A 19,747-nucleotide genomic window follows, 5' to 3' on the forward strand; every position below is an offset into this window, starting at 1 on the left:
CCCTGAGTCCTCTATTGGTCTGATGCAAACACCTTTGTGCGCACAGGATCTCCCAATGTTGTCTACCCAGCCTAACTGCAAGAGGCAACATCTCTGATACTTTGTAGTTTAAGCACTGAATCATCATTGGCACCTGGTAGATTTTTTAAGTCGAGGGGCATGAATATTTTCCTTGAATTCACCCTAATAAGCGATCATAGCGGAGTCGTGAGCTGAGTCAGTCTACGGCAGTCAGCTACGACTTTTTCTCTTGTGAGGAGCTGCAGCAACGTGTTTCTTTTCCACTTGCATTGCTGGCTGGAGCCGTAGTGCACTGTGCCTGTGCCTTTAACATTGGCCACTAACAACTTGGAGGCGGACCCTATTTAGCCTCGATTCCGGCGCGGAGCGCGCGCGGAGTCGTGAGCTGAGTCAGTCTACGGCAGTCAGCTACGACTTTTTCTCTTGTGAGGAGCTGCAGCAACGTGTTTCTTTTCCACTTGCATTGCTGGCTGGAGCCGTAGTGCACTGTGCCTGTGCCTTTAACATCGGCCACTAACAACTTGGAGGCGGACCCTATTTAGCCTCGATTCCGGCGCGGAGCGCGCGCGGAGTCGTGAGCTGAGTCAGTCTACGGCAGTCAGCTACGACTTTTTCTCTTGTGAGGAGCTGCAGCAACGTGTTTCTTTTCCACTTGCATTGCTGGCTGGAGCCGTAGTGCACTGTGCCTGTGCCTTTAACATCGGCCACTAACAACTTGGAGGCGGACCCTATTTAGCCTCGATTCCGGCGCGGAGCGCGCGCGGAGTCGTGAGCTGAGTCAGTCTACGGCAGTCAACGGCTGGACTCGGCAGTGCGGATCCAGTTATTCATGACGGCGCACTCCGGTATAGGTGACCAAACGGGCTCTGGCCCTCTGACCCGACGTAAAACCATCCAACAACGCCGTATGCAGAACCCTTGGACAGCGTTAAAAAGCGACTCGAGATTAGAGCCAATAAAGGTAAGCTCTTTGCACCACAAACGTGCATCTAAAAATCCGTCTGAGCTTAGACCCCTCAATTCTTTGCGAACTGACCATATTATTTATGATGACATGACCATTGTTAATCCTTTGTCTGCACCGATGATAATGCACTCAGATGAGCAGCACACTGAGATTTCCACTGAAACTTCCACCGAAATGTGTGCACTAGCTACCCCTGATAAAAAGGGAGACACCGTGCTTCCGCAAAATCCATCATTTTCACCCGAGCCCGTGACAACTGAGATAACATCTATTGATATGCTGATGGTAAGATTAGATGATTCTGAAGTTAATGCAGCTAATACTGACACGTCTGGTGGAGTCTTTACATGTGCCTTGCACGTGGCTACTACCAGAGAAGTCAGCGAAGGAGAAACTGTGGCCTTACTCTCAGACGATAGAAACGACGTGGAAAATTCCATCAGCTCTCCACAACGTTCGTTACTAACACTACTTGATCTTCCTCCCCTAAATCGAAGCAAAGACTCACCAACCTCTGTCAAATCACCTTACTTGGACAAAGAAGATGAGTTCTTTACGCCATTTGACTTAACGGATGCTGAGCTCATGGAAGCCTCACAAGACAATGAGGATCTTGCCTCAACAAGTAATCTTGAAGCCAAAAATTCTACTGCATCGAATCTAATTGCAACCGCAACTATTGAACATGACGAAACCACCTTGGCCGTGAGCTCCTCAGTACCAAATTTGAAGAACATCAAAGCCCAAAGAGCGGTCAAACGTCGAGCTGTCGACATCTTCGACAAGATTCCCACACGCTCTGTCTTTGTTTACACAAAACTCAATTCCTTCAATGAAAACGACACCACACCGTTAAAGAGGACCTCCCTCAGTGCTCAAACGGAGCAACGAGGTCAAAGAATTAATATCGATCGGTCCCACAAGAAAAACAGCGTTGAGCAAAACTTAGCAAGGACATCTCACACCAGCGACCTGATGCGACAAGCATCTCATCCTGGGCATTTGATCCATCCCAAATTCGTGACTGACGACAAATCTAATCACGCGTCATGGCACACGACGCACAATGCCCAATCACACCATCAAACTACACCTTTTGTGTATCCAATAAAAAAGAAGAATTTGTCCTCAAACACTCAACCTGCCTCAAAAGAAGTACTTGCGAATGTAACTGGCGATGCTGTATTAACACCAGATTCTCATTTAGACTCTATGAATAGTAACCAGTCTAATTCAGGAGATCAGACTGGAGCGGGTCCTAAACCGAGTCTTTCATCAGCAGCAGCAATGCAGATCTACAATAATGTATTAGCTGCATCATCCACAGCACTCTTGCCTTTTCTAAAAATGTATGAATCCTTGCTTGATGCATACAAGGACCAGTCCACTCTTATTATTTCATTAAAGGAAAAGATGGACAGTTTTGAGACTGTAACAAACTTTTTACAGGGCCAGTTGACTCAGGAAGCCGAAAGGACAATACGTTGGCAAGAACGCCTAAGCGATCTTGCTGCTCGACATCATTGCCAAAATGACTCCCTGTCTGACGGCCTTCTTGAGGCGGTGAAATGGATGCGACACTTTTCAACTGAAATCTGCTCCAAATCTGAGTACCAAACCACAGACTCAACGTCCATGCGAAACCCTGAATTCCAAAGAATTCTAACGCAGGACGCTTCCACGCAGGCTGCAACAAAGGCAACAATCCAGTCAACAGAAGGTCAAACCTTAACTTCAATCGAAAAGACATCCAACTCATCGACTGCTGTTCTACAGCAAGCTCCCGTGACTAGTTTAAACAAACCTCTTTTAATTCAAGAGGCCTCCGATTGTGACCATTTAAAAAATCTCTCAACTAATGGCCGTTTATCTCAGCTCCCGGAGACGAAGACCACGGCCTCTTTTGGCATCTTTCAGGGCCCTTCAAAACAAACAGAAGTAAAAGTCTCTAACGCTGTAAACCACACCAAACGTTCTGTTCTGAACTCACGCTCGCCAACACCAAGACAGGGAGCCAAGAAATGTACATCATCCCTGAACTCTCGAAACCTGATTAGAAACTTACCGAAGGGCCCCACCCCCGGATTATTTAATCACGCCAAAGTAGTTAACCAAAACGACTCAAACATAGGGAAAAACCAAACAAAACAGGTAAGGGAGCTTGATTCCCCAAAAGTCCATCCAAATGAATGTCAAAGAGTTGACTCTGACTCAGTAATTGTCCCAAATAATCTTTCCAGCTCTACAATTGATATTTGCGACCTATCTACATACTCTGAGGACTTGCCAATCGTCCATCAAAACTCTGGACAGGACACAGCTCAAGAAGCTTTACAATCGGCTCGCTTACCGTCGACAACGTATGATCTTAATCGATCCATGAATACTGACAAAAACCCAACGAGGACAAGGCCAAATAAGGAACAAAACTTTTCCCATTGGAACCCAAAACACATAACTTCGCATGGGAATAGGTCAGTTCATTATCATTCTCAGGCATCTACTTCATTAGGTTCTAGTGGCGGCTCAACACTCTATAAACTTAGATTGCAAAACCTTCATCACGACGATCATGATTTGAACATGAATAGGAAGAACGTGATGAAACTATTCACTTGCATTCCGTCACTACGAACGATAATGTCAGCTGATATAAGAATTGTGGAATATGCAACGGAACGACGCTGTGATCAAGTGCTCCTGCACATTCCATCCGCCTTAGTACGGAACACTATTCTGCAAGCTGCAAACGAATTACTGAGCTATGGCTTTGACATATCAATCGAACCGCAAAATTTGGTCACAAGCAATCGGAAATCCAGTCCGGAGCACTCCGTCCTCAGACATCGTGAACAAAGACACGTGGAGTATAGACAGAAATCACCACGAGTTGAATTTCAAAGATCTGGGACGAATCGGACCCCGAAGAACAACTCGACGAACAGCACTACAGATCGGAATTAGCCATCAGTCCGTGTAATTGAATGTACACGTGAAATTCTCTCTTGGAATACCAGGGGGTCTTCCCACTTATTTAAGCAATTTGATGTCAATCTAGATAAGGCATTTATCATCTGCCTCCAAGAAACCTGGTTAAGTATACCCCCTATGAGAGATGGCTTTACGACCCTATTAAATCCTGCTGTCAAAGGTCCAAAGGGTCGCCCCTTTTCAGGCCTATTAATGATGATTAAAATCAACACATGGTGGCAGCTTAAGGCCTCATTTGCCCCAAATCCTTTTATACAAGGTGCCTTATTACAATCAAATCATCAAATAGATGACGCCAGGACACATCTGCTCATTTTAAATGGTTATTGGAATCCACATAAAATCAGTACCAAGCTCTTTCTTAGATCTATGCTCCACATTCTAGATTAGGCCATATTGAAATACAGGAATCTTTCAATCATTTGTGCAGGAGACTTTAATTGTGCCTGGTTTAAATACGAGCGTGAAACGCAGAGTTACAAGCCAGCTCTAGACAAAGACATTCCCATCCGTGGCATGCAATGGAGCCGCGCCCTTCGCACAAGGAACTGTCTCATGGTTAATGGGAATGTCTCAGGGGACCAACCGCCAAGCCAAACGTGGTCAAACAATAAGACCCATTCAATCATTGACTATTTCTGGGTCTCACATAACCTATTCGAGAAAAACCTGTCTTTAACAATCTTGCCTATGTCAATGAGCGATCACAACCTTTTGCGACTTACCTGTCTGCTAGGATGGTCATCGGACTCTCGTTCCTACGAAATTCCGATCTCAGTGACAGCAGGTGGCAACCGTCTTAGAATAAACAGAAGGAACCTTCAGGAAATAAGACAGAACTTTGATACCAAAGACGATTCAATGATTGAGTACACTCCACTATTCTCCGATTTTGTCACCGCACGTACTTCAAACTTAACCATGGGTCATTTACATAAACATGCTTCTTCCACGATAATAACATTGGCGAAAAGAGAAATGCGACGAGATGTGAGGAAGCTAAAAAAGTTGATGAAGTCTACCAATAATAGAAGTTCCATCATTGACGACATCCAAAATCGGCGACAATTATATCGTTCTTGGCTTAAATCACAAAAAACCATAATTGAACAAGACAAAGCGGAGCTGCTATTGAAACAGCTAATTCAGAATAACTCCCGGGAAACTTGGGCCATATTAAATACTGGAAATTCCAAACATCAGCCGACGACGATAAATGTAATTGCCCCCGATCAATGGACACTACATTATGCAAAGATCTTTAGTAACATACAACATGAAGAACAAAATGCTCCAGATCCAAATTTAAGTTCATGGGGGCTACGAGTCACCGCCGCCGACATAAAAACTGCAATACAAGCATTGAAAAACTCTAATGCTGCGGGCCCCGACTTAATAACAAACATCATGTTAAAAAATAATGTGGAGGAATGGGCTAATCTGATTGAACTCCTGTTTGCCAGAATATCCACAACAACAACAATTCCCGGATCTTGGCGAGAAGCAATAATAGTCCCAATCTACAAAAAAGGCAATCGGGCAGATCCATCCAACTACCGCCCGATTGCCTTGTTGGACACTATTGGGAAAATCTTCGCATCATTTTTACGCCTACAGCTCACGCACTGGTCAATGATGAACTCAATTCCTGACATCCGGCAAACCGGTTTCACAAAAGGGGTTGGGGTGGAAGTAAATCTGCTCCTAATGACAATTTTAAAATTGGAAAGTAAAAGGGCCAAAACCAAACTGTACGCAGCCTTTATCGATCTACGTAGTGCTTTCGACACCATTAATCGCTCAAAACTCTGGCCTAAATTAAAGAAATGGAACTGCCCAAGTAGCTTGATAGATCCAATAAGAGCGCTACACTCAAACACCTCAATCAGCATCCGACTAAACAACCAAGGTGCTCTTTCTAACCCCATACCAACAAACACAGGGGTGAAACAAGGATGTCCATTAGCAGCTGAGCTATTCAAACTGTTCATTGCCGACATACCTGAACATCGAATAAACACGAGATGCTTTCCACCAACTTTAAATAACATCGAAATCGGTCACTTAATTTACGCAGATGACATAGTCCTACTGGATAAAACCCAGATTGGCCTACAACGGCAATTGGCCAACCTAAATGAATACCTTGACTGCAATGATTTGTCAATCAACACCGACAAGACCAAAATTATTATTATCGGTAAACCAAAATCTAATAAGCAACGTCCTTTTACCTGGCACATCAATAAAAAACCACTAGATGTGGTCGACTCAATTAGATATTTGGGGATATCCTTTAATAATTCACTCTGTGAAACTCCTTGGAAAGTAGACTTGAAAGCCCGAATGGTACAGTTTGGAATTCAAGCTCAGCTACTAGATAAATCCTATGGCAAATTCGCACTCACCCCAACCCTGAAATTCTACCTGCAGAAAGTCGTTCCAGCGATTACTTATGGATCCGAAGCAGGATGGTCCATTGATGCGGCCTTTTGGCAGAAGCTAGAAGGTGTTTTTTGGCGGCGTGTCCTGAAGCTACCAACCTATATCTCAATGAGCCAATTAAGATACGAACTTTCCATAAATTCGCTTCATGCTTGCGTAATTTGGAAATCTCTGATGGCATTTAGAAAAATGATTATGCCGTCCAATCCACCTGCCTATCAGCTCTTTCTCACTAGATCTGGACCTGGGAACTCAGTATTACTTGAAGAGTGGAAACAACGCCTGACAAACATCCTTGCTCATGCCAATTCAAACACTGATGAACTGATAATGCGACCTCAATCGGTTAAGCAAAAGGTTGACACCATGCACTGGATCCAGAACAATGACCAACGCCGCAAGATGGCTACAACTTTAGACACCGGAATTGGACAACACAAGCTGGGTGTTCTATGTAAATACTTGGCAAATTGTCCTTCCCGTCATCACCGGGCTCCGTTTTTGCGAATTCGATTAAATGCAATCAACACAAAAGCAGCATTGTGGCTTCGCCACTCAAATAAAGTAAACAACGACAGATGTCGTTTCTGTATGAATGAACCTGAATCCATCGAACATCTGATAACCAAATGCACGTCGCTCACAATAAAACGATCCTTACATTTAGGCAACTTTCGCCCAGCGGATCCAGAAGCACGCGATTGGTGGTCGCAGGCAATGGCCGGGAACGGTGTAAAACTTTGCTGTGCGATAGTCAACTTTATAGACGCACTTGATCTAGAGAACATAGAAGGATGATCCTAATGGAAAGTACATTAATTGAAAGCTTTTTTTTTGATGAAACTCGTTTGTAATAAAAGTCTGATGTCACGGTATTATACTGTGACATATTTTGACTGATGTTTCAATAAAAAAATAAAAAAAATAAGCGATCATATCGAGCAAGCCTCAGCTATTGAAGGCAATTCAGTGAATCCCTACCCCAGAGAAATTATTTTAAAAAGCTTTAAAATCCCACATTTCAGAACAATTGAGGAAAAGAGATGCAGGCTGCCAACAGTAATACACATTGGCCCTCATTATGATGTTGGTGGTAACCGTCTGGTGCTACCGGCAGGTTGCCACCAACCCTGTATTTCCGTTAGTGCCGCCTGACATCCCGGGGATTCCGGGATATCACAAGAGGCGGAGGTATGGTAAGTTCCAATTCCCATCGAGTTCTATAGGACCTCATGGGAATGGGAACTGAAGCACCAACACCGTTAGTAATGTTGCCAGTGCTTCAGTGAAAAACATGCCAGTAGGGGCCTGAACTCCCAGCAGATCAGGGCTGCCGGTAGTTCAGAGCCTCTACTGTCAAACACAGAGTGAGCCGGTCCGGAAAAGGTGCCAGTAACTGGTCACCAGCACTTTTATTTCCAGATCAGCTCACTCATAATGAGGCCCATTGTGTATAGGCGCATTATAAATACCCAATAGATAAATACATCAATCAAATTTTTGTGTGGGCTGTACTAAATGAAAAACCATGAGTCCTGCCTAAATGTCCCTCATTATAAACGTGGCGAAATTACCTATGGTGATTCTGCCAAACTCATTTGCCAATATCAGTGCTTCTTGTGATGGCAAATCTGCATATTGTGAGTGGTTGGGGTGATGTGTTTCTGCAACATTGGGTCCCATTGGACTCCATTTGGTTTTGGAGAAAATACTGACACTGATAATACAATGGGTGATAAATTCACAAGCCAGTGGAGCAGTAAAAAATGGCAGTACATATTTTACTTCCATTTTTTACTGCTAAGGCCGCCATACTCGTAATAAGGCCCATGCCAGCACTTCCCGTGTAAAAAAACATGTTTATGCTGTCATTGCCCAACAATGTATGACAGCACCACCACTATAAAAACATTTTTATGATGCCTGTGCCCCAACCAGATCACGAGGCATGCCAATAGTATATGTTGGTGTTGCCAAAAGTTCTTGCTGCTTCTGAAAAGAGATATATTCAAGATTTCCCACAACAAAATGTATTTTCATGGCGCATGTGCTTAATTATATATGCCAGCATTGCCATTGTAAAAACATAGATTCATACTCTCTGTATCTAAAGATGCTCATGAAGCCTGTGAGCACAATCTTCCTGCACTGCCCCACATTCATGCTGTGAATGCCCTGAAATGATATGCCTGCATAGTACTGTAAAGAATGTCATGCCGCCAGTGCCCAAATATTTGTGCCAGAATTCTGTAGCGCTTTACCGTAAAGCGCTATAAAAATACAATAAAATACCAAATACCAAACATTGCTTCGCAAGCAATGTGTTCATGGTACCAGTGCCCAACATTTCAACAAGTGCAACATTGCCTCTGTACAAACTCATTTTCTTTCAGCTCTCAGTCTCCCAATTGTGTTCATGTCAAATTCCCTCTGCGTTTACCCAGATGGCAGAGGCTATTGCCCGCAGAAAATGTTGTGCACAGGCATGCATTGCTGTGTTGCACTTACATCGGAACGGTGTTCAATTTGGAAAATCGAAAACCAGTGACTGAATGCTACAAGCCCCTCCCACTTCCAATCCACACTTGCACCATCTGACAGAGTTCATGCAGCTCCCTCAAACATGTAAAAAGTAGTTGTCAGTACAGAGCACAGTGTTAGTGACCAAAGGCATGGCCAACAGTTGGGCTGCCAATAACAGCCACTTGTTCCAGAAAAATGTGAAGAATCTTTAGCTGTTCCTTGTCGTCCAGATACAGAACTGTATTGGTCATGTGGATCATTTTGGTGTTATTTTGGGATCTTTGCACATGCACAGCCACATTAGTGCCAGTGAAAATGCAGTGAAATGGGACTGCTGCTAATGTGACTCTACATAGGCAGACAATGTGACCGCATGGAGAAATGCACCATAATACTGCACTTGCTCTTTATAAATTGCGCCAGATCGTATATGCACACTTACCTAATGTCTTTGTTTTTAATATCAGATTTGCATTTATTTAAAATGATTCACTGTCATCTAATGTGTTAGCAATGAACTCGCTGATTTTGAGCTATAATCAAGAGAATGTATATGATTTTAGAATTCCCTGATGTAGTGCTACATATTGTGACACATGCATATTGTACAACAATAAACCAGTTTTAAAAAGATACAACACTTAGCCAGTAGTTTATTTCTTGGTCCTTTATTATCACTATTCATGTTAACTGCTGTTCACGTAGGTCGTGTAGGATAATTTCAATAGACAAGCATGCAGTTTATTCTGGGGATACACATCATAAGAATATTTCAAAGCTTTTACAGGCCTTTCTGACATACGTCCAGGGCTTTAAGTGAACCAGGTGCTCTCCCCTCCAGTAGCCAAAATCTGCGCCTATGCTAGGATGTTGCCGGAGCTCTCTCTGACCTCCAATAATAAAGACCCCAGGTGATTTCTCCTGCGCATGCGTCACTGTGCTAGTTGAGAATTACAGAGATAAGCAGGCCATTTAGAAGCAGTGAAAGGAATGCATTTAGTGTTATGAGAGGTCATCCTTTGCTTACGGAAGACAATCCACGCTTCACACCCAAAGGTTGAGGCTGCCCCAAATGAGTATGTGTGGCCCGTGGTTTTCAGACATATTGTTGTTGGGGTCAGTGTGATGTCATATGCATTGAGCAGCAAACCCAGTGTGCAGCAATTGCACAGATTCAATTATTCAGGGATGCTGTTTTTCAGTGGATAGATGTGGTTTTGGGTCAATCTCTCCCAAGAGACCCACTTCTTGGTGTGTTGGGCTTATTTCCTTCAGGTATTGTGTTGTCTAACAGTAAGGCGTTTTGGATATATAGAGCTCTTCTTCTCGCTAAGAAACGTATTCTTAAATTTTGGAAAAGCAACACTTCCCCCTGTATTGATGATTGGCTGCAGAGTTTGTCTCTCTTCTCTAGGAGGGAGAAGGTATCATTTAGCACTAAAGATCATTACCATAAAAAAGAGATGATCTGGGGAGGATTTAATGATCCTCATGCTTAGTTATTTTTTTCATATTCAAAGTTTATTTTAATTAATTTTGTAATACATTTTTCTTTCTTTGTTTTTTATTTATTCTTTTTCTCTTCTTGTTGGTATTCTCATTTTTTAATTCTCTCAATTTTCCGCCTTTCTCTATCACTCCCTTTGAAGAATTGAGCTGTTATGTTGTACTTTTAAAAGTGTTACCCTACAGGGGGTGCTGTTGCGCAGCATCGTAGATGGCCGCGGCCTGAGAGCGCTCTGCTGGAGGCTGAGGATCCTTCGCCCACCGGAGCAGATCTGCATGTGGTTGAGACTCGGATTCTGCTCCAAGTCGTGGCAGAGCATTCAGGGAAGATTTGGACCGCGGCTCGGGAGCTGTGGACGGAGGATCGCGGTGTCTGGCCTTGAGCCCTGTGCCGCCTCGGCCACGTGGACGTGGTGTGCCTCTCCCCCCGCCTCGTGGAGATCCGTGTATCGGCTGGCCCTGGCCGCTGCTGAAAGTACTGTGGCCACGGCTTGGGGGCGCTCAGGGCCAGTGGATGCGTCCCGCGGTGCCTGCTCCTGCCCTTCTTAAGGCTGGGTGCCAGCTCTGACGTCCGCTCTGTGGCGCTGGAGCTCCGCCTTGCGGTCGGCGGATCGCCTGCTTGGAACGTTGGAGGCGGTGGGGGCAGGGGGTCATGGCGCCCATGGAGGTGAGTGGAGTGGCCCCTTGGTGAATACCCACGCCTGTGCTTTGGGGGCTCCCTCACGGCAGCAAGTGACTGGGGGCACCTATGTGCTGTTGGTGGTGGCTTCCTGTGAACTGTGGTGCAGTCTGGGGGCAGTTGGGACTGGTGGCAAGTGGCACCCCTAAAATGAAACACCGACGCTGAGGATACCCTGGCCCCCCTCTTTGGAGTGTAGTGAGGTTCCCCCCTCTCTGTGGATGTTCCCTTTTTTTAAATTTTTTCCTCTTTTCTGGGTGTTGGCCTCTATACTCTCTGCAGCACCTCCGAATTGGACTCCTGCCGGATGGTCTGTGGGCTGGTTGTTGGCACCTCCCCCCCACCTGTCTGGGCTAAATAATGGTGGAGTGGGGCGCAGCTCGTGATTGTCTTTGTAGTTGCAGGGGGAGCTTGGACCTTTGCCCTCAAGTTGTGCTTTTACACCCTTAAGTCTGGCAAAACCTGGTTTTAAAGAGTTTACCCTCCCTATGTCTGGGGCCGGTGCGGCTCGGGAGCGGCCGCAGTTTGTGGTTCCCTGTATCCCCCTAGAATGGGCAAACCCAAGAAACAATCCAAGATGGAGCAATTTGCAAAGGCGGATAGAGTAATTGCCGGCCAGGGAGAAGAGTCTGGGGCTGCTCATATTGACATGTCTGCCTTAAATCGAACCCTACTGGCCCTCAAGGGAAGTACTGACAGCTTGGGAGCTATGAGCGATGCTCTCACCTGTAAGGTGGATGTATCGGTGATACAAATCGAGAAGCTGTGCGGTCGGATGGCCGAGGCGGAGCAGAGGATTGGGGATGGGGAGGACAAGATCTCCGCTCTCCAAAGAGAGGTGACCTCTTTGCAACAGGCAGTTAAGAAAATAACGGTGAAGAATGACGACTTGGAAGGGAGATCAAGGAGGAACAATATAAGGATTACCGGGGTGGCTGAGTCCACTCATATTGACAACATGGAACTCTTTGTTGAACAGCTTCTGAAGGAGGTTTTGGACGATCCGCTGGTTTCAAATATGTTTATGGTTGAAAGGGCCCATCATTCATTGGCGATCAGGCCGCCCCCGGGGGCCCTGGGAAAGGGCCATTATAGCCCGAATTTTCAGATACAGGGATTGGGATACCCCGTTGCGCGTGGCCAGGGAAAAGAAGATCCTACAATGGGGCTCATCAACAATTTGTTTATTTCCTGACTTTAGCCAGCAGGTGCAGGATCAGAGGAAAATGTTTCTAAGCGTTAAGGCCGTGTTGCGGAAGAAGGGGGTCCGCTATGCTATGATGTATCCTGCTAAACTTAGGGTGGTGCATGATGATAAAGTGTCCTTCTTCATTAACCCTGAGGCGGCCGAGAGGTTCGCCTCGCACATTCCGGACCCGTGCCTCCTTCTCCGATGTCCCCTTGATTGGGAGCGAATTGGCGTGCTTATGGGGCTGCTCAAGGATGCATGGCGGGTCCTGTGAGATGGCTATATAAACATTACTTTGAGTTGTGACTGTTCCGACTAACCTTGTCTCATGGTGGGTGATCACACTGTGACGTGTAACCATGGTATTGAGCCTTCAAGCTTTATGAGCCGCAGATGCCGCCAGCTTCCCCCCGAGCCCAGCGGCCACTTAGCTTGGACTTGAATATTGTTTGTGGGGTTTAGGGTGGTGGGTGGGATGAGGGGGCCAATAGATTGGGGTTTCTGGCGTGGGTGGAGGGAGGGGTTTGGGGTTTGGGGTTTGGTTTGTTCTTTTGTTGACATCGCATGGGTGTTGTTTGGGTGGGGGGGTTTCCCAGGTTATTGTATGCACAGACGGATAATTTGGCAGGATTTTATTTGGTGGTATTACCTGTCTAGTAATTAACTTTGACCTGACTCCAGAACCGCTGGGGTTCTCTCATGGTCACCGGTGTTGTCACCTTGATATATTCATCATACAAAGAATGGGAGGGGTGTGCTCTCTTGTTGGCGGGGGTGATGCTCTGGATGTGTCTGGACAGACAGGGTTTTCCTATGGCTGTGCCCCGGTTGATATTTTGGCGACTGCAGCTCCTTTGACATTTACCCATTGGTGGTTGACATGAGTTCTCCCTCAGGGCCGGGTTCCCCTGTCCCCTTGGACATAACTTTGCTTACATGAAATATTCGGGGCCTCACAAATGTGAAAAAGGTGCGACTCATATCCAATTTTGCCAGGAATCATCAGATTAACGTGTTATGTTTACAAGAGATGCACCTGGGAAGGGTTACAAGCTCCCTGCCCTTTCCAGCTGGGGAATACATAGGTATGGCTCTTCTTACTCCACACATTCCCAGGGAATTGCTACTTACATCCATCGCTCCTTAGGATTTAAATTTCACAAGCAAGTGGTGGACGAGGAGGGACGATTTTTGCTGGTGGCTGGGGAGACGGCGAATCATCCTATTATATTTATTAACATCTATGGCCCTAATTATGATTCTCATGATTACTTTAAAAAATGTTTGGAGCATCTACGACTATTCCCGGGTTACGAGATAGTGTGGGCAGGGGACTTTAACGTGGCCCTTTCACCCATGTGGGACAGGTCGGCATCGACTCAACGGTCGATTTCCCACACTGTGCAAAAATGTCAATCCATTATAGTTGATTACCCCTTGTTTGACGTATGGCGACGGTGTCATCCTGATGCTCGGGAATTCACGTTTCACTCTAGTGTACACGGGAGTTAGTCCAGAATTGATTATGTGTTTATGTCCCCGGGCTCGGCCCGTGGGGTGGTCAGGGCGGATATTCTCCCACGTACCCTTTCGGACCATTCGCCACTGCTGGTAAAATTTAAGGGACCCCCATCTTATCCTAGGCAGCTTCGCTGGAGGTTTCGTGCCCGAGCGTTGGAAGACTTGGTGTTCCGGGAGGGGCTTCGCCAGGCCATCACAGAGTTTTTTCAATTTAATGCTGAGTCAGTTCCCAGTCCGGGGGTGGTTTGGGAAACTTTTAAGGTGTTTCTGCGAGACAGGTGCATGTCGCAGGAAGGGGGGTGCTGAAGAGTATTTGTGGTGCGATAGCATGCAAAGAGAGGGAAATTAGGGATCTTGAACTCCTTCAGGGAAACGCAGATACACCAGATCTGCAAAATACTCTTGCAGCAAGGAGGCAGGAGGTTCAGGCCCTGATGGACGATGAGGAGAGATTCCTGGGCGACCCTGTGGCCGCAGCGAGATATGAGGAGGGGGATTGTCCAAGTAGGGCCCTGGCCTGGGCTGTCAGACAGGAGAATCATTTGGAGCCTATTCTAAAGGTGGAATCTCAGGGTGGCCCACTGGTCAGGGATGTGCTTGAGATAAACAAGGTATTTCGTCAATACTATGAGCAGTTGTGCACCGCTACTGGTTCAGCTGGGCATGACGATATCACTGACTTTCTTGATAGGGTCGCCCTGGATTGGCTGGATTCTGAGATTGGTGGGCTTCCTAATGAACCCCCTTTGGCAGAGGAATTCTACAGGGTGATTATGTCTCTTCCGAATGGGAAAGCCCCAGGAACAGACAGGATAATAGCTGAATTATACAAAGCTTGCTCAGATTTGCTCATCCCTCACTTATGTAAAATGTTTGAGGAGGCGGCATCCTCCGGGGTACTCCCGGACTCTACACGTACTGCCCTGGTCACGGTATTACTTAAGCCCAATAAAGATCCTAAACGATGCTCCTCCTATCGCCCACTTTCATTGATAAACACTGATAAGAAAACTATTGCTAAATTACTTGCAGATCGGCTTCTCCCTCACATGCCAGCACTAATCCTTCCCGACCAAGCCGGTTTTATTCCAGGACGATCCACTCAGAACAATCTGCATAGATTATTTACTATGATGCACAATGTGAATCCGGAGATCCTGATTGCGGTGGTAGCCTTGGACGCAGAGAAGGCGTTTGATTCTGTGGAATGGCCTTTCCTGTTCGAGGTCTTGCGCCGCACGGATTTCGGCTCTATGTATCTAACCTGGATTCACCTTCTATACGCGGCTCCACGGGCACGGGTCTACACGAATGGGGTTCAATCCGCTCCCATGTATCCCTCCCGGGGAACTAGGCAGGGCTGTCCCTTTTCCCCTCTCCTGTTTGCCCTGGCTATTGAGCCGGTGGCCTGTGTATTGAGAGAATTCCACTCTCATCGCAGTGTGATACTCCGGTCGCATGCATCTATCATCTGACTTTACGCAGATGACATGCTTTTATACATAAAATATCCTCGAATAAACTTGCAACCCATGATAGGGGAGATAGTTGCGTTTGGTGCCCTGTCTAGGCTACAGATAAACTAGTCCAAGTCGGAAGTACTCCCGCTTACACCGGGAGTCACCCCACAGGATGTGGGAGAGGCCTTCGCGTGGTGTCCACAGTGGATCCGATATTTGGGTATCAGGGTATCCACTTCCCCTGCACTTTTGTATCAGGAAAATTTTGTTTCTACCTTGCAACATCTGGAACACTGGGTGGACTCTTGGGTCCGGCTCCCATCTCACAGGCAGCCTGCATCTCCCTAGCCAAAATGATTGTCTTACCAAAACTATTGTATGTTTTTAACAACGTTCTGGTATGGCCCCCAGTATCATTTATGAATTGTGTAGAGTCTATGCTGACTAGATTGATCTGGGCGGGGAAACGATCCTGCATTTCCTTGCGCTCAATGTACAGTTCATATGCCCAGGGGGGTTTTGAGGTTCCTAACCTGTGCCTCTATTTCTAGTGGCACAGATCCAGTACCCGTTTCGGTGGTGGTCCCCAACAAACGACCTGCCACACCCACAAAGCTGGAGAGGTCAATCGCTCAAACGAAGGACCTTAGAGGCTACCTTTGGGCTGTTCGAGAGCACCATTTGGGGACGGAGGTTCAGCCGTTGGAGATTACGCTCAGGGCCTGGGACAGCTTGGCGAAGTTGGTGGGGATGGGCTTGTGGTATTCACCCAAGATGGTCATATATAGGGTCCATGGGATCCCGCTTACATTTGAACACATCTTTATTCAGCATTTCCAGAGTATGCACATTTATACCCTGGGCGATGTAGCACCACAAGGGAAATTCATAACTTGGGAAAACCCTAAGGTGAGAGGCAACTGGACTCTGATTACCCAGTTGTTATATTTCCGCCTCCGCAAGGTACTGAAATCGAATTGGCCTGACTTCCCTGATGCACCAGAGACCTCCCCCATCTTAGAGTATATTGTGGCCCCGCCCTCTTCTAGAAAAGTGGTCTCTTCCCTGTATTGTCTGGTTCGGGGGCTTGGGGGCTCGCCTTCTTCCTATCGGGCTAAATGGGAAGTTTGTATGGCTCGTTCTTTACCTGACGATCAGTGGGAAGGCATACTTGCTCAGACTAAGTCGATTTCTAGTAATAACAGATTTCACCTGATTCACTTTAAATTCTTGCATCAACTGTATTATTCTCCTCTGACTTTGTATAAGCTGTTTCCCCTTCGGTCTTCGGAGTGCAAGAGATGTCATCTGTCCCCTGCTGATTTTTACCATGTAGCTTGGTCCTGTTCCCATGTCCAGACTTTCTGGGGTGCTGTCGCTGAGGTGATTGGGCGGGTTTTGGAGACCACGATCCCTTTCACCCCAGAAACATGGGTGCTATCGTGGGCAAATCTACCTGTAAGCAGTGACAGAAAACTGTTTGGGATGGCTTCGGTGGTTGCCAAGTCCCTGGTGGCACGTGCATGGGAGTCTGCTAGGGCCCCGTCAATACATCAATGGGTGAACTGCATGTCGATGTATGAGCGTAGAGAGTCGCAATACAACCAAACGCTCTCCTTTAATAGTAGACCCAAGGACTATTGGCACTCTTTTAGGAGCTATATTGCTCGCGAATCGGACTCTGAGAGTGCCCTCTTGGCGCAGGATAAAGAGGAAGACACCCAAGAACGGAGTTGAAGAATATTGACTTTATAACTTTGTTCAGTATCTTCGCCGGTTACGGGCCTATTAATATCTGGCTCATTGTCTTTATTTAGATAGTCTAGGTCACTGTATCCTGGATGAAACTCTTGTCATTTGGATATGTTCTGTTGCATACATTAACAACCTGGTGGGAGTTGAAGGGGTGGGTGGTAGCCTTGGACGCAGAGAAGGCGTTTGATTCTGTGGAATGGCCTTTCCTGTTCGAGGTCTTGCGCCGCACGGGTTTCGGTTCTATGTATCTAACCTGGATTCACCTTCTATATGCGGCTCCACGGGCACGGGTCTACATGAATGGGGTTCAATCCGCTCCCATCTATCCCTCCCGGGGAACCAGGCAGGGCTGTCCCTTTTCCCCTCTCCTGTTTGTCCTGGCTATTGAGCCAGTGGCCTGTGTATTGAGAGAATTGCACTCTCATCGCAGTGTGATACTCCGGTCGCATGCATCTATCATCTGACTTTACGCAGATGACATGCTTTTATACATAAAATATCCTTGAATAAACTTGCAACCCATGATAGGGGAGATAGTTGCGTTTGGTGTCCTGTCTAGGCTACAGATAAACTAGTCCAAGTCGGAGGTACTCCCGCTTACACCGGGAGTCACCCCACAAGGTGTGGGAGAGGCCTTCGCGTGGTGTCCACAGTGGATCCGATATTTGGGTATCAGGGTATCCACTTCCCCTGCACTTTTGTATCAGGAAAATTTTGTTTCTACCTTGCAACATCTGGAACACTGGGTGGACTCTTGGGTCCGGCTCCCATCTCACAGGCGGCCTGCATCTCCATAGCCAAAATGATTGTCTTACCAAAACTATTGGATGTTTTTAACAACGTTCTGGTATGGCCCCCAGTATCATTTATAAATTGTGTAGAGTCTATGCTGACTAGATTGATCTGGGCGGGGAAACGATCCCGCATTTCCCTGCGCTCAATGTACAGTTCATATGGCCAGGGGGGTTTTGAGGTTCCTAACCTGTGCCTCTATTTCTAGTGGCACAGATCCAGTACCCGTTTCGGTGGTGGTCCCCAACGAACGACCTGCCACACTCACAAAGCTGGAGAGGTCAATCGCTCAAACGGAGGACCTTAGAGGCTACCTTTGGGCTGTTCGAGAGCACCATTTGGGGACGGAGGTTCAGCCGTTGGAGATTACGCTCAGGGCCTGGGACAGCTTGGCGAAGTTGGTGGGGATGGGCTTGTGGTATTCACCCAAGATGGTCATATATAGGGTCCATGGGATCCCGCTTACATTTGAACACATCTTTATTCAGCATTTCCAGAGTATGCACATTCATACCCTGGGCGATGTAGCACCACAAGGGAAATTCATAACTTGGGAAAACCTTAAGGTGAGAGGCAACTGGACTCTGATTACCCAGTTGTTATATTTCCGCCTCCGCAAGGTACTGAAATCGAATTGGCCTGACTTCCCTGATGCACCAGAGACCTCCCCCATTTTAGAGTATATTGTGGCCCCGCCCTCTTCTAGAAAAGTGGTCTCTTCCCTGTATTGTCTGGTTCGGGAGCTTGGGGGCTCGCCTTCTTCCTATCGGGCTAAATGAGAAGTTTGTATGGCTCGTTCTTTACCTGACGATCAGTGGGAAGGCATACTTGCTCAGACTAAGTCGATTTCTAGTAATAACAGATTTCACCTGATTCACTTTAAATTCTTGCATCAACTGTATTATTCTCCTCTGACTTTGCATAAGCAGTTTCCCCTTCGGTCTTCGGAGTGCAAGAGATGTCATCTGTCCCCTACTGATTTTTACCATGTAGCTTGATCCTGTTCCCATGTCCAGACTTTCTGGGGTGCTGTTGCTGAGGTGATGGGGCGGGTGTTGGAGACCACGATCCCTTTCACTCCAGAAACATGGGTGCTATCGTGGGCAGATCTACCTGTAAGCAGTGACAGAAAACTGTTTGGGATGGCTTCGGTGGTTGCCAAGTCCCTGGTGGCACGTGCATGGGAGTCTGCTAGGGCCCCGTCAATACATCAATGGGTGAACTGCATGTCGATGTATGAGCGTAGAGAGTCGCAATACAACCAAACGCTCTCCTTTAATAGTAGACCCAAGGACTATTGGCACTCTTTTAGGAGCTATATGGCTCGCAAGTCGGACTCTGAGAGTGCCCTCTTGGCACAGGATAAAGAGGAAGACACCCAAGAACGGAGTTGAAGAATATTGACTTTATAACTTTGTTCAGTATCTTCGCCGTTTACGGGCCTATTAATATCTGGCTCATTGTCTTTATGAAGATAGTCTAGGTCACTGTATCCTGGATGAAACTCTTGTCATTTGGATATGTTCTGTTGCATACATTAACAACCTAGTGGGATTTGAAGGGGTGGGTGGGGGGTGGGGGGGTTGTTCCTATGTGGGGAGTTGTTGCTTGTCCTTTTTTATCTTCTGTTTGTATGGCTGTATTGACATTGCCTGAGATTTTATTTGTTAAGCAGCTGGAAAACTAATGAAGAGAGGTTTAGAAAAAAGTGTTACCCTATATATTAATATCACTGTATTTCATTTCTATTGTACATGTATATATTAAAATGAATAAATACAATTTTGAAACATGTATTCATTATTATGTCCCCAAAAGCTCCTATAAGTCTACAACCGAATTAACAACAGGTGTTATGGCGACCTTATTCAGTGTTGCTCAATGGGGGGTTGAGAGAC

The 19,747-nt window shown here is 46.4% G+C and overlaps 1 protein-coding gene across 1 annotated transcript in view; it reads left to right on the plus strand.

Moving 5' to 3' along the window:
• The window catches only part of LOC138510277 (transmembrane channel-like protein 2-A), a 1,079,160-nt gene that overhangs the window by 815,951 nt on the left and 243,462 nt on the right, over positions 1-19,747 (plus strand). The gene's annotated exons all lie outside the window — the stretch shown is intronic.

This window comes from Ambystoma mexicanum, chromosome 6p (genome assembly GCF_040938575.1).
Source record: "Ambystoma mexicanum isolate Mex_15411 chromosome 6p, UKY_AmexF1_1, whole genome shotgun sequence".
NCBI classification, from domain to species: domain Eukaryota; kingdom Metazoa; phylum Chordata; class Amphibia; order Caudata; family Ambystomatidae; genus Ambystoma; species Ambystoma mexicanum.